The sequence below is a fragment of the Chiloscyllium plagiosum genome, unplaced genomic scaffold (genome assembly GCF_037043375.1).
Source record: "Chiloscyllium plagiosum isolate Xiang-an unplaced genomic scaffold, Cpla_swu_hap1 HiC_scaffold_14, whole genome shotgun sequence".
Lineage (NCBI taxonomy): Eukaryota > Metazoa > Chordata > Chondrichthyes > Orectolobiformes > Hemiscylliidae > Chiloscyllium > Chiloscyllium plagiosum.
The window spans coordinates 33,256,212-33,267,725 of record NW_028270152.1 but is presented as its reverse complement, the minus strand read 5'-3'; positions in this window follow the sequence as shown (position 1 = coordinate 33,267,725).

The window sequence follows — 11,514 nt, the reverse complement described above, 5'->3', positions numbered from 1 at the left end:
TTTCTGTTTTGCTGAACTGTGCCAATCTAAATATTTAGTGCAATGCAGCATCTGTTTTAGTTAATCCTTTTACTGATCTCCATATTATTACTCATGCTGCAGTAGTTTTAGCTCCAGCTGCTGCATAGTTTTCTTTTGCATTTTAAAATCATATTTAAGCATATGCTTGGATGGGATCTGTTTCACATGTGGTCCACACAAAAGAACCGCTTACGAATGCAATATTTTGGAGCATGAATTATCAGCACAAGGTGATAACCTTAAGAGTGCAAGGTTAAGGTGAGAAGAATTTGAACTTGAAAAATTACCAGGTAAATATTAATTTGTTTTGTCTCTGACACTGTAATTTTGCTCAAAAATGAAGTTTATAATCATAAATTGCATAGCCAATGAAAAGGTTAATAATGGCTGCACAGCTGCATGTTATACTTCGGATCTCAAAAGCAGATTAAAATGCCTACTGGTTATGTTTTTATTTTTGAAACTTACAGTCTTTTAATGCTCATTTTTACAGCCTTCCCTGTGGCAGTAAAATATTTGAAGAATGCTGTTTCTTTAAAGACTAATAATTATTTCAAAATCTGCCTTTTTCCATTCCCTACAGGTTCCAATATTTTAGATATTTCAGATCGCATGCAAGCTACATTAGCAGTTAAACAGTTTAAGATGTTATTATGAGTGCTTTAGGCTTTTACATTTACCACAGGATCCTTGGACACTGAACCCAGTGGTATGAAAACCACATGAACTCCTATTGAATCTTTTAAATGCTGTTTTCCATTTTTCATCATGTACTCTGTTTGAAGAAAACTGCCGGATACTCAGTATGATAACTCATGCCAAGAAACTTAGAGCGTAGACTGTTAATCAATAACAGAATGTACTTAACTCACAGAAATTCAATGATGCAACTAATTGCTAATCTTATCATCTGAATACGTCCATCAGCCATTTCAAAAGCACCAACATTGACTACGAATGGTTTGTACTCTATTTTACTCTCAAGGAAGACATCTTGTCTTTATTTATAACACTGCGGCATACAAAGTGTTGATGTCTCTGAGTTTTCAGGTGTTCCTGCATTTCTATCAAGATCTATAAAGTGACATTTTGACTTTGTGTTCAGAATCCCCAACAAGGATAAGTGGTTTTTACTTTCCGTAGAATTCAGGAATTATGCTTAGCATACCTGATTCTAAATGGTGCACCATTTGATACTTGAATCATTGTCAAATTTCTGAAAAGGAAAATTACGTTCTGGGGGACATTAGAAGTTATTTGAAAGTGATGAATTAATCTTAAATCTGAAACTAAAGTAAACAAATCACTAATTGCAGGTGGTCTGTATGCTAATTATTGTAAAGGTTGTTCTCTGTTCCTGTGCATAAAAACTTCTTACTTCTACATGGATGATTGAGCCCTGTCACTTGTTTTCCAAAGCTTTCTTCCTGCAAGGAAGCTACAATCTGGTTCTGTTTCCCTTTCCATCCTTTGATGCATCAAATCTCTAACATTCCGTTGTGACTTTTTCTGATAGTTTCATTTCTTTTCCATTCATAGCCTTTCATGTCGGTGACTCACCCAAGAATTCTCAACCGAGAGATCTTGAACCCCTGGAAGTTCCTCTGCAGGTTGCAATGAACGGTTCTTCCAAAAGTAACCAGAGAAGGTGTAAAATGTGGGACTTGACTTTTTCACTGAATTTTTAGACCTGTGCTTGAGCACCACGACCATTCACTTCAGCTAATTGTCGGTAATTGAGCTTTGGCACTCACACATGCTTAAGAAGGCTGGCAGGAGCAACAAATCACCACATACCAGAGTCAGTCATAATCTGTTGCACAGCATCACCAGTATGTTTCACTCTAACTAACTGAAACAAAAATAATAATTGATATAATGTATGTGTGTGTTTAATTGTATAACTCATTTACTTACAGAAAAAAATGGGGTCTGTAGGCATTTAAATTTTATGTAGACAGGCCAACAAGAGGTGAGGCCATACTGGATTTGGTTCTGGGTAACGAAGCAGGCCAGGTGTTAGAATTGGAGGTAGGTGAGCACTTTGGGGACAGTGACCACAATTCGGTGACTTTTACTCTAGTGATGGAGAGGGATAAGTGTGCACTGCAGGGCAAGAGTTATAGCTGGGGGCAGGGAAATTATAATGCGGTGAGGCACGACCTAGGATGCGTGGCTTGGAAAAGTAGGCTTCAAGGCATGGGCACAATTGATATGTGGAGCTTGTTCAAGGAGCAACTATTGAGTGTCCTTGATAAGTATGTACCTGTCAGGCAGGGAGGAAAGGGTCATGTGAGGGAGCCGTGGTTTAATAAGGAATTGGAATCCCTTGTTAAATGGAAGAGGGCGGTCTATGTAAAGATGAGGCGTGAAGGTTCAATTGGGGTGATTGAGAGTTATAAAGATAGCCAGGAAGGATCTGAAGAGAGAGCTAAGAGCAGCAAGGAGGGGACATGAAAAGTCCTTAGTTGGTAGGATTAGGGAAAACCCTAAGGCTTTCTATAGATAAGTCAGGAATAAAAGAATGACTAGGGTAGGAATAGGTCCAGTCAAGGATAGTAGTGGAAAGTTGCGTGTGGAGGCTGAAGAGATTGGGGAGACACTGAATGAATACTTTTCGTCAGTATTCACTCAGGAACAGGACATTGTTGCCGATGTGAATATTGAGTCACAATTAATTAGAATGGATGGCTTTGAGGTATGTAGGGAAGAGGTGTTGGAAGTTTAGATTAGATTAGATTAGATTACTTACAGTGTGGAAACAGGCCCTTCGGCCCAACAAGTCCACACCGACCCGCCGAAGCGCAACCCACCCATACCCCTACCTTTACCCGTTTAACCTAACACTACGGGCAATTTAGCATGGCCAATTCACCTGACCCGCACATCTTTGGACTGTGGGAGGAAACCGGAGCACCCGGAGGAAACCCACGCAGACACGGGGAGAATGTGCAAACTCCACACAGTCAGTCGCCTGAGTCGGGAATTGAACCCGGGTCTACAGGCGCTGTGAGGCAGCAGTGCTAACCACTGGGCCACCGTGCCGCCCACAAGTTCTGGAAAGGGTGAAAATAGATAAGTCCCCTGGGCCTGATGGCATTTATCCTATGATTCTCTGGGAAGCAAGGGAGGAGATTGCAGAGCCATTGGCCTTGATTTTTATGTCCTCGTTGTCTACAGGAATAGTGCCAGTAGACTGGAGGATAGCAAATGTGGTTCCCTTGTTCAAGAAGGGGAGTAGGGATAACCCTAGTAACTATAGGCCGGTGAGTCTCACTTCTGTTGTGGGCAAAGTCTTAGAGAAAATTGTAAGGGATAGGATTTATGAACATCTGGATAGGAATAATGTGATCAAGGATAGTCAGCATGGTTTTGTTAAGGGCAGGTTGTGCCTCACAAACCTTATTGAATTCTTTGAGAAGGTGACTAAGGAGGTAGACGAGGATAAAGCGGTAGATGTGGTGTATATGGATTTTAGTAAGGTGTTTGATAAGGTTCCCCATGGTAGGCTACTGCAAAAAATACAGAGGTATGGCATTGAGGGTGAGTTGGAGGTTTGGATTAGGAATTGGCTGGCTGGAAGAAGACAGAGGGTAGTAGTTGATGGTAAAGGTTCATCTTGGAGTGCCGCCACTAGCGGTGTTCCGCAAGGATCTGTTTTGGGACCATTGCTGTTTGTCATTTTTATAAATGACCTGGAGGAGGGGCTAGAAGGTTGGGTGAGCAAGTTTGCGGATGATACGAAAGTCGGTGGAGTTGTTGACAGTGAGGAAGAATGTGTCAGGTTACAGCGGGATATAGATAAGCTGCAGAACTGGGCAGAAAGGTGGCAAATGGAGTTCAATGTAGGTAAGTGTGAGGTGATTCACTTTGGTAAGAGTAACAAAAAGACAGGGTACTGGGCTAATGGTCGGATACTTGGTAGTGTGGATGAGCAGAGGGATCTTGGTGTCCATGTACACGGATCGCTGAAAGTTGCCATCCAGGTAAATAGTGCGGTGAAGAAGGCATATGGCGTACTGGCTTTTATTGGTAGAGGAATTGATTTCCGGAGCCCTGAGGTCATGTTGCAGTTGCATAAGACTCTGGTGCGGCCGCATCTGGAGTATTGTGTGAAATTTTGGTCGCCATACTATAGGAAGGATGTGGAGGCACTGGAACATGTGCAGCGGAGGTTTACCAGGATGTTGCCTGGTATGATAGGAAGATCGTATGAGGAAAGGCTGAGGCACTTGGGGCTGTTTTCATTGGAGAAAAGAAGGTTTAGGGGTGACTTGATAGAAGTGTACAAGATGATTAGGGGTTTAGATAGGGTTGACCATGAGAACCTTTTTCCACGTATGGAGTCAGCTATTACGAGGGGGCATAGCTTTAAATTAAGGGGTGGTAGGTATAGGACGGATGTTAGGGGTAGATTCTTTACTCAGCGATTCATGAGTTCATGGAATGCCCTGCCAGTAGCAGTGGTGGACTCTCCCTCTTTATGGGCATTTAAACGGGCATTGGATAGGCATATGGAGGATAGTGGGCTAATGTAGGTTAGGTAGGCTTGGATCGGCGCAACATCGAGGGCCAAAGGGCCTGTACTGCGCTGTATTTTTCTATGTTCTATGTTCTAAATTGGAAGTGGTTGGAGGGTAGTGCCTCAGGGACAGAAAGGTTGAGAACCCCAGAGCTAGCCAACAAGGGGATCTGTAATTGTATCAGAAGTTGTACATTAACCTTCCAGGTGTCACTGAATGGTCTATTTATGTGTGATTAATGATCCCAATGGAGAAGAAAAAATGTTTTTTAATTGCCATTTTGTTATTTTTTCATTTTTCAATGCAAGTGCTTCTGAAACATTCCGCTGGGGCCTCTAGTGGTTCTTGGCAGGAATTTTACTTGGCAGCAAAATGAACATGAACCAAAATCATGACAGCTAAGTAAGTGAAGAGTAAAATCATTTAAATTAAAGTTCGGTAAATGAAAAAGTGGACTACAAACTAAGCTGATATGAAAGTGCTCATTGTTTTCCAATCCAACTCATTAAATCTGTATAAATCCCTGAGATAACAAAGACCTTGACTAACACATTTAGATTAGGTAATATTTTATGCATATCCAGATATTACAGATAATCTTTGTGGCCTGGACTTTATGTTTATCAAGCCTACAATATTCTTCCTCTCTCTTCCCACGCCTGGTGATGTATGACTCTGACAAAGCAGTCCTTATGGGTGAACACCATGGATATTGCAAGAAACTTGGGAACATTGGGTAATAAATTGAGTGAGGCCTTTCTTGATGTTGATATCAAAAAGTTACATCTTCCTAGGTTCCGGATGTCGAGACAAAATTCTTATTAGTGAGCCTCAACAAGCCTGTTATATCTCATTAACATCCACATCTCCTCATTAATATTCAATTCCCCATCCCTCCACCTGCTAGATGGAAACTAGATCTCTTGAATTCCTGACATGAAAATCGCAACAGGTACTTGATAACTCCAGCTTGCTACTTGCTCCTCTGGAGCTCCATCTTGGACAGCTGGCATCAACATCTCGGGGTATGCTCTATGGGTAGCAGCCACGCACATTCCTTGTCTACAGACCTTGGCATCAAACACAACCCAGCCTCAATGCATCATCTCTGATCCCCTTACAATACAGTTCTGCACTGCCATGCTGCAATTTGGAGTGCAGTAATGCCTCTCATTGGAAAGCTGCAATATGGATAATTTCCACTCTCAAAGAAAGGACCAGGCTGCGTCTCATGATCGCTTATGCACTTTCTTAGTGCGCACTCATTTTTTGCATATCTGGATGCTTGGGGAAGGGTGGGTTATAGAGAGGGAACATACCGGGAAAGAGTGGGTTATAGAGAGGGAACATATTGGGGAAGAGTGGGTTATAAAGAGGGAACATATGGGGAAGCATACCCCACTCCTTTATCAGCCTCCACCTCTCTGTTCCCTCCTCCACCATCCTTTATCCATTCTTTCCCCACCCTCTGCTCATATCCTGCAAATCCCCTTCCCTATTCCTCTCTGCTCCTCTCTATTTCCCCCAATCTCTCCTTCCCCTCCACCATACCCCTGCCCCACTCCTCAATCTGCTCAATCTTCAGAAGGTGTGACCTTCATGGCCACCTCAGATGGTGCAAGCAATGGGCCCATATTGTTGGCATTACTCTACATTGCAAACCAGCCACCCAGCTAACTGAGCTAACCAATCCCCATTTAGGTGGTAGTGTTCCCATGCATCTACTAACCCAGGTGATAGAGGTCACAAGTTTGGAAGGTGCTGCTCAAGGTATATGTTTCAGTGTTTTGTTTATATCTTCATAAAGATCCCAAGATCAAAAATGCTTGGACAAAGGGGCAGCACGGTGGCTCAGTGGTTAGTACTGCAGCCTCACAGCACCAGGGACCCGGGTTTGATTCCTGCCTCGGGCCACTGTCTGTGTGGAGTTTGCACATTCTCCCCGCGTCTGCGTGGGTTTCCTCCGGGTGCTCCGATTTCCTCCCACAGTCCAAAGGTGTGCAGGTCAGGTGAATTGGCCATGCTAAATTGCCCCTAGTGTTAGGTGTATTAGTCAGGGGTAAATATAGGGTAGGTGAATGGGTCTGGATGGGTTACTCTTCGGAGGGTCAGTGTGGACTTGTTGGACCAAAGGGCCTGTTTCCACACTATAGGGAATCTAACCTAAAAATATGTATAGTTGACATGAAAATGACAAGTTGAAAATATCTTTTGATGGACATTGGGAAAGTTTTTAAAATTATATAAACAAATTCATTTTTAATACGTTAGATTAAAAATGTTAACAATTGACAGCAGTTTAGAATGCTGTGCTCTTCCAGCACCACTAATCCAGCAGTTTAGAATGGTTGAATGTTATAAGTTATTAAAGCACAAGGTAGATTATATGTATATATATATATATATATATCTATAAAACAAAAATGACAACTTTTGTCTGTATCTAATGTAGTACAACAAATTCCCTTTTCTGAATGAAATAGGAATCTATTATTTTATTGTAGTATCAAATAGAAGTTCTATTAATACATTAATTAAAATCTGAGTCAGAATCCTAAATCCTTATTGAAAGTAATTCTTATAGCAGGTCTCAAAGACACTTGCAAACAAAACTCTAATTAGGTTGTAACTGCAGTAATGTGAACACTTTATTAGCTTTTTCTCTGCTCACCTTGGACATTGTTATAGTGATAGGCCAGAAAGCCAACTGTGGATATTTTTCAATTTTAATTCCAAAATGTGTTGTTTTTAAAACAAGAATTGCTAGAGGAGAAAAAAAACTGTTGATTTACATTCAGTGACTGTCTGGCAAAGTCCTGTGTGAAGCCAGTGGAATGCTTCTCATGTAAACTATCAGGGCAACTTCAAACTGGGAAGAAAGACAATGAAGAAGCTGACTATCTCTTTCCTGTCAACAGAAAGCCACCTTTTGCAAATATGTTTGTTTTACCCTCTAGCAATTCACAAGGACAGGAATTAAAATAGTTAGTTTCAACACTGCTGAAATGGACCAGTAAGGTTCTGTTCATGTATACCAGCCTAAATTGACATACCATGATGGTTACAGTTGAAGAACTGCCTCATAGTTTCAGATAAGGACCCTCTCTAAATCCAAGTGTTGTAAACTGGTTTAAAAAGGAACCAGAATAAAGGAACATTGACAGCTCACCAAACCAAGAACTATCAATGCAGTGACTTCCACTGCTCTGCCACAATGTTCAACTATCTGCTCTTCACGTGTGATTCAGAGACTGATGCATAAATCTGTTTTTTAAAGAAATTTTAACTTCTTGGGCTCACCTCCTATTTCTAATCTGTGTGTATGCGTGTTCCATTACTAATGCTTTTAGATTTCATAATGAATAAACTTACACTTTTAGTTAATTCAGCAAAGCTTGATTCAGCTAGTTCTTTTTAAAGCGTAAGTTGATTTGGACCTGGGAGAAAGGTATCCACCTGGGAAAAGCCTTTTACAATCAACTGAGGAGGACAGGTGATCAAAGAAGAGAAGCTAGCTTACTCCCCACCTTACCACAGAGCTTAACAGTTTGGGGATTCTGCCTGGAATCTAAATTGGGGAACCTAGCCCAGGGTCTGAACATAACAGCGCTTATGCCTAGTTGTTGAATACAATCGGCTTGCAGTAAAAGTGAAGTTAACAGAGCAAGCATTCAAATGCTTTTAGCTTCAGTAACTTGATGGAATACCAGCTTAGATTACACACCTTATATCATGTGATATCATTTTTGCGTAAACATCTTGCATTATTCAGTGGAATAATTAAATGTAGAAATAATGAAGAGATGATTTGGAGGAAAAGGGGAGGACAAACTGAAATGCATTTTTAGTGTAAAATTTAGCATACTGGCTATGTACATGCATGTACCAAGCAATAAAACTGGACAGCAGGAGAAATGTTTGGAGAAAGTTAGGAAACCCAGTTTATCTGCTACAACTATACAATCTTTATTGCTGGAGTGTGAGTGAAGAACAATCAATGGTTTAAAAAGGAAATGTCTTCTCAAACTGAATGATGTTTTTACACAAATATGTCTCTCAAAATTGTGCAATGTTAGTCAGAGTGTATTTTCAAGTATTGACTACAACCAGAATCACCAGCAGAGCTTGGCAGATGCTTGGGCTCCCCCATAAGGACTTTTGTTTAAAATGAAAGGCAGTCCATCAGCCAAAAATGTTTAAACAATTTATGGTGCACACTGTGCATCTGTGGCACTGCTACAAAATGTCACTACAGAAGCTGGAAACTTATTGGGGTTGCAGCACCCCCCATCTACTTGGTAATGTTCTCAGACAGGCATCCACTGGTGCTGGCATGATGGATATATTATTCAGCTGCAAAAAGAACATATTCTCAGTGATATTTAAATCACCTGCCACCTAACATGTGGATATAACTTGAGCTAATAACTCATTATTCATTCATAGGATGTGGGCATTGCTGGCTAGCCCAGTATTAATTATTCATCTCTAACTGCCCTTGTGAAAGTGACGATGAGCTGTTTTCTTGAACTAATGAAGTCCATTTGGTATTGGGATGACCACAGTGCTGTTAGGGAGGGAGTTGCTGGGTTTTGATTAAGGGACAGTGAGGAATGGGGACAACGTCCAAAGGCAGGATGGCTTGGCACTTGGAGGGAATTTGAAGGAGGTGGTGTTACTGCTTTATTAAAAATTTAATCATGGAATGCGGGTGTCACTGGCTGACCAGCATTTATTGTCCATCCCTAGTTGCCCTTCAGAGCTGTCTTCTTAAACTGCTACAGTCAACATCCTGTAGGTTGACCTCCAATGTCCTTAGAGGAGGAAATTCTAGGATTTTGATCCAGCGACAGTGAAGGTGGTGTTCCCATCTATCTGCTGCCTTTGCCCTTATAAATGGATGGTTATGGGTTTGGAAGGTGCTGTCTAAGGATCTTTGGTGAATTTCTTGAAGATAGTACACATTGCTGTTGCTACTGTGGTGGTGGAGGGAGTGGATGGTTGTGGATGTGATGCCAATCAAATGGGCAGCTTTATCCTGGATGGTGTCAAACTTCTTGAATGTTGCACCAATCCAGGCAAGTGGGGAAGATTTCAACACAATCTTGGCTTGTGTCTTGTTGAATGTAGGCAGACTTTGGGGACACAGAAAGTGAAGTAATCACTGCAGTATTCTGAGCCTCTAACCTGCTTTTGTAGCCACTGTGTTTATGTGGTCAATCCAGTTGTGTTTCTGGTCATTGGTAACCCCAAGAATGTTGATAGTGGAGGATTCAATGATGGTAACACCATTGAATGCCAAGGGGCAGTGATTAGATTGTCTCCTATTGGAGATCGTCATTGCCTGGTATTTGTGTGGTGTCAATGTTACTTGCCACTTGACCCAATCCTGGATATTGTCCAGATCTTGTTGCATTTGAACATGGACTGCTTCAGTATCTGAGGAGTTGTGAATATTGCTGCACGTTGTGCAATCATTAGTGAACATCCACTCCTGACATGATGGAGGGAAGATAATTGAAGCAGTTGAAGATAGTTGTGCCTAGGATACAACACTAAGGAACCCCTTCAGAGATATCCTGGAGCTGAGGTAACTGACGTCCAGCAGCCGCAGGCATGTACCTATGTGCCAGGTATGATTCCAACCAGCGGAGAGTAGGCCCTCTGATATCCATTCATTCCAGTTTTGCTGGGACTCCTTTGGTGCCACACCCAGTCGAGCCTCAATCATGCATCCTTGATGTTGAGGGCTGTCACTCTCATCTCACCACTAGAATTCAATGGTTTTGTCCATGTTTGAGCCAAGGTTGTAATAAGATCAGGAGCTGAGTGGCCCTGGTAGAACCCAAACTGGGCATCACTGAGCAGGTTGTTGCTGAGCAGATGCTGCTTGATAGCACTGTTGATGGCACCTTTCATCACTTTACTGATAATCGAGAGTAGACTGATGGGGCAGTAATTGGCTGGGGTGGATCTGTTCTGCGTTTTGTGTACAGGATACCTCGGCAAGTTTTCACATTGTCAGGTTGATACCAGTAGCGTCACTGTAGTGGAACAGCTTGGCTAGGGGAGAGGCAAGTTCTGGAGCACAAGTCTTCTGTATTATTGCTGGAATGTGTCAGGGTCCATAGCCTTTGCAGTATCCAGTGGCTCCAACTGTTTCTTGATATCATGTGGAGTGCATTGACTTAGCTGAAGACTGGTATCTGTGATGCTGCAGACCACTGTGGGAGGCTTAGATGGATCATCTACTCAGAACGTAAGGCTGAAGATTGCTGTGAATGCTTCAATGTTTTCTTTCTAATGTGATGGGCTTTGGCATCATTGAGGATGGAAATATTTGTGGAGCCTACTCCTCCAGTCAGTTGTTTAATTGTCCACCACCATTCATGACTGGATATGGCAGAACTGCAGAGTTTAGATCTGATCCATTGTTGTGGGATCTCATACGCTTATCTATCACTTGCTGCTTATGCTGCTTGGCATGATATAGCCTTGATTTGTAGCTTCACCAGATAATAATCCTGTTTTATAGTTTCAGCAGGTTGACACCTCATTTTCAGGCATGTCTGGTGCAGCTCCTGGTATGCCCTGTGCCTTGTGAACCAAGGTTGATCCCCTGACTTGATGGTAATGGTTGAGTGGGGGGGACAATGCCAGGCCAAGAGGTTACAGATTGTATTGCAGTGCAATTCTGGCTCACAGCACCTCATTGCTACCCAACGTTGAGTTGCTAGATCTGTCCAAAGTCTGTCCCAATTAGCACGGAGATCGTGCTGCATAACATGGAGACAATTCTCATTGTGAAGGTAGGACTTTTACTGATATAATGGCAGATTGGTAAGGATGAGATTAAGTATGTTTTTGTTGGTACCTCACTATCGACATGGTGGACAATTAAACAATTCACTAGAATAGAGTGGACAAATATAAGATGTTTCTATTAGTAGGAGTGACTAGGACCTGAGGG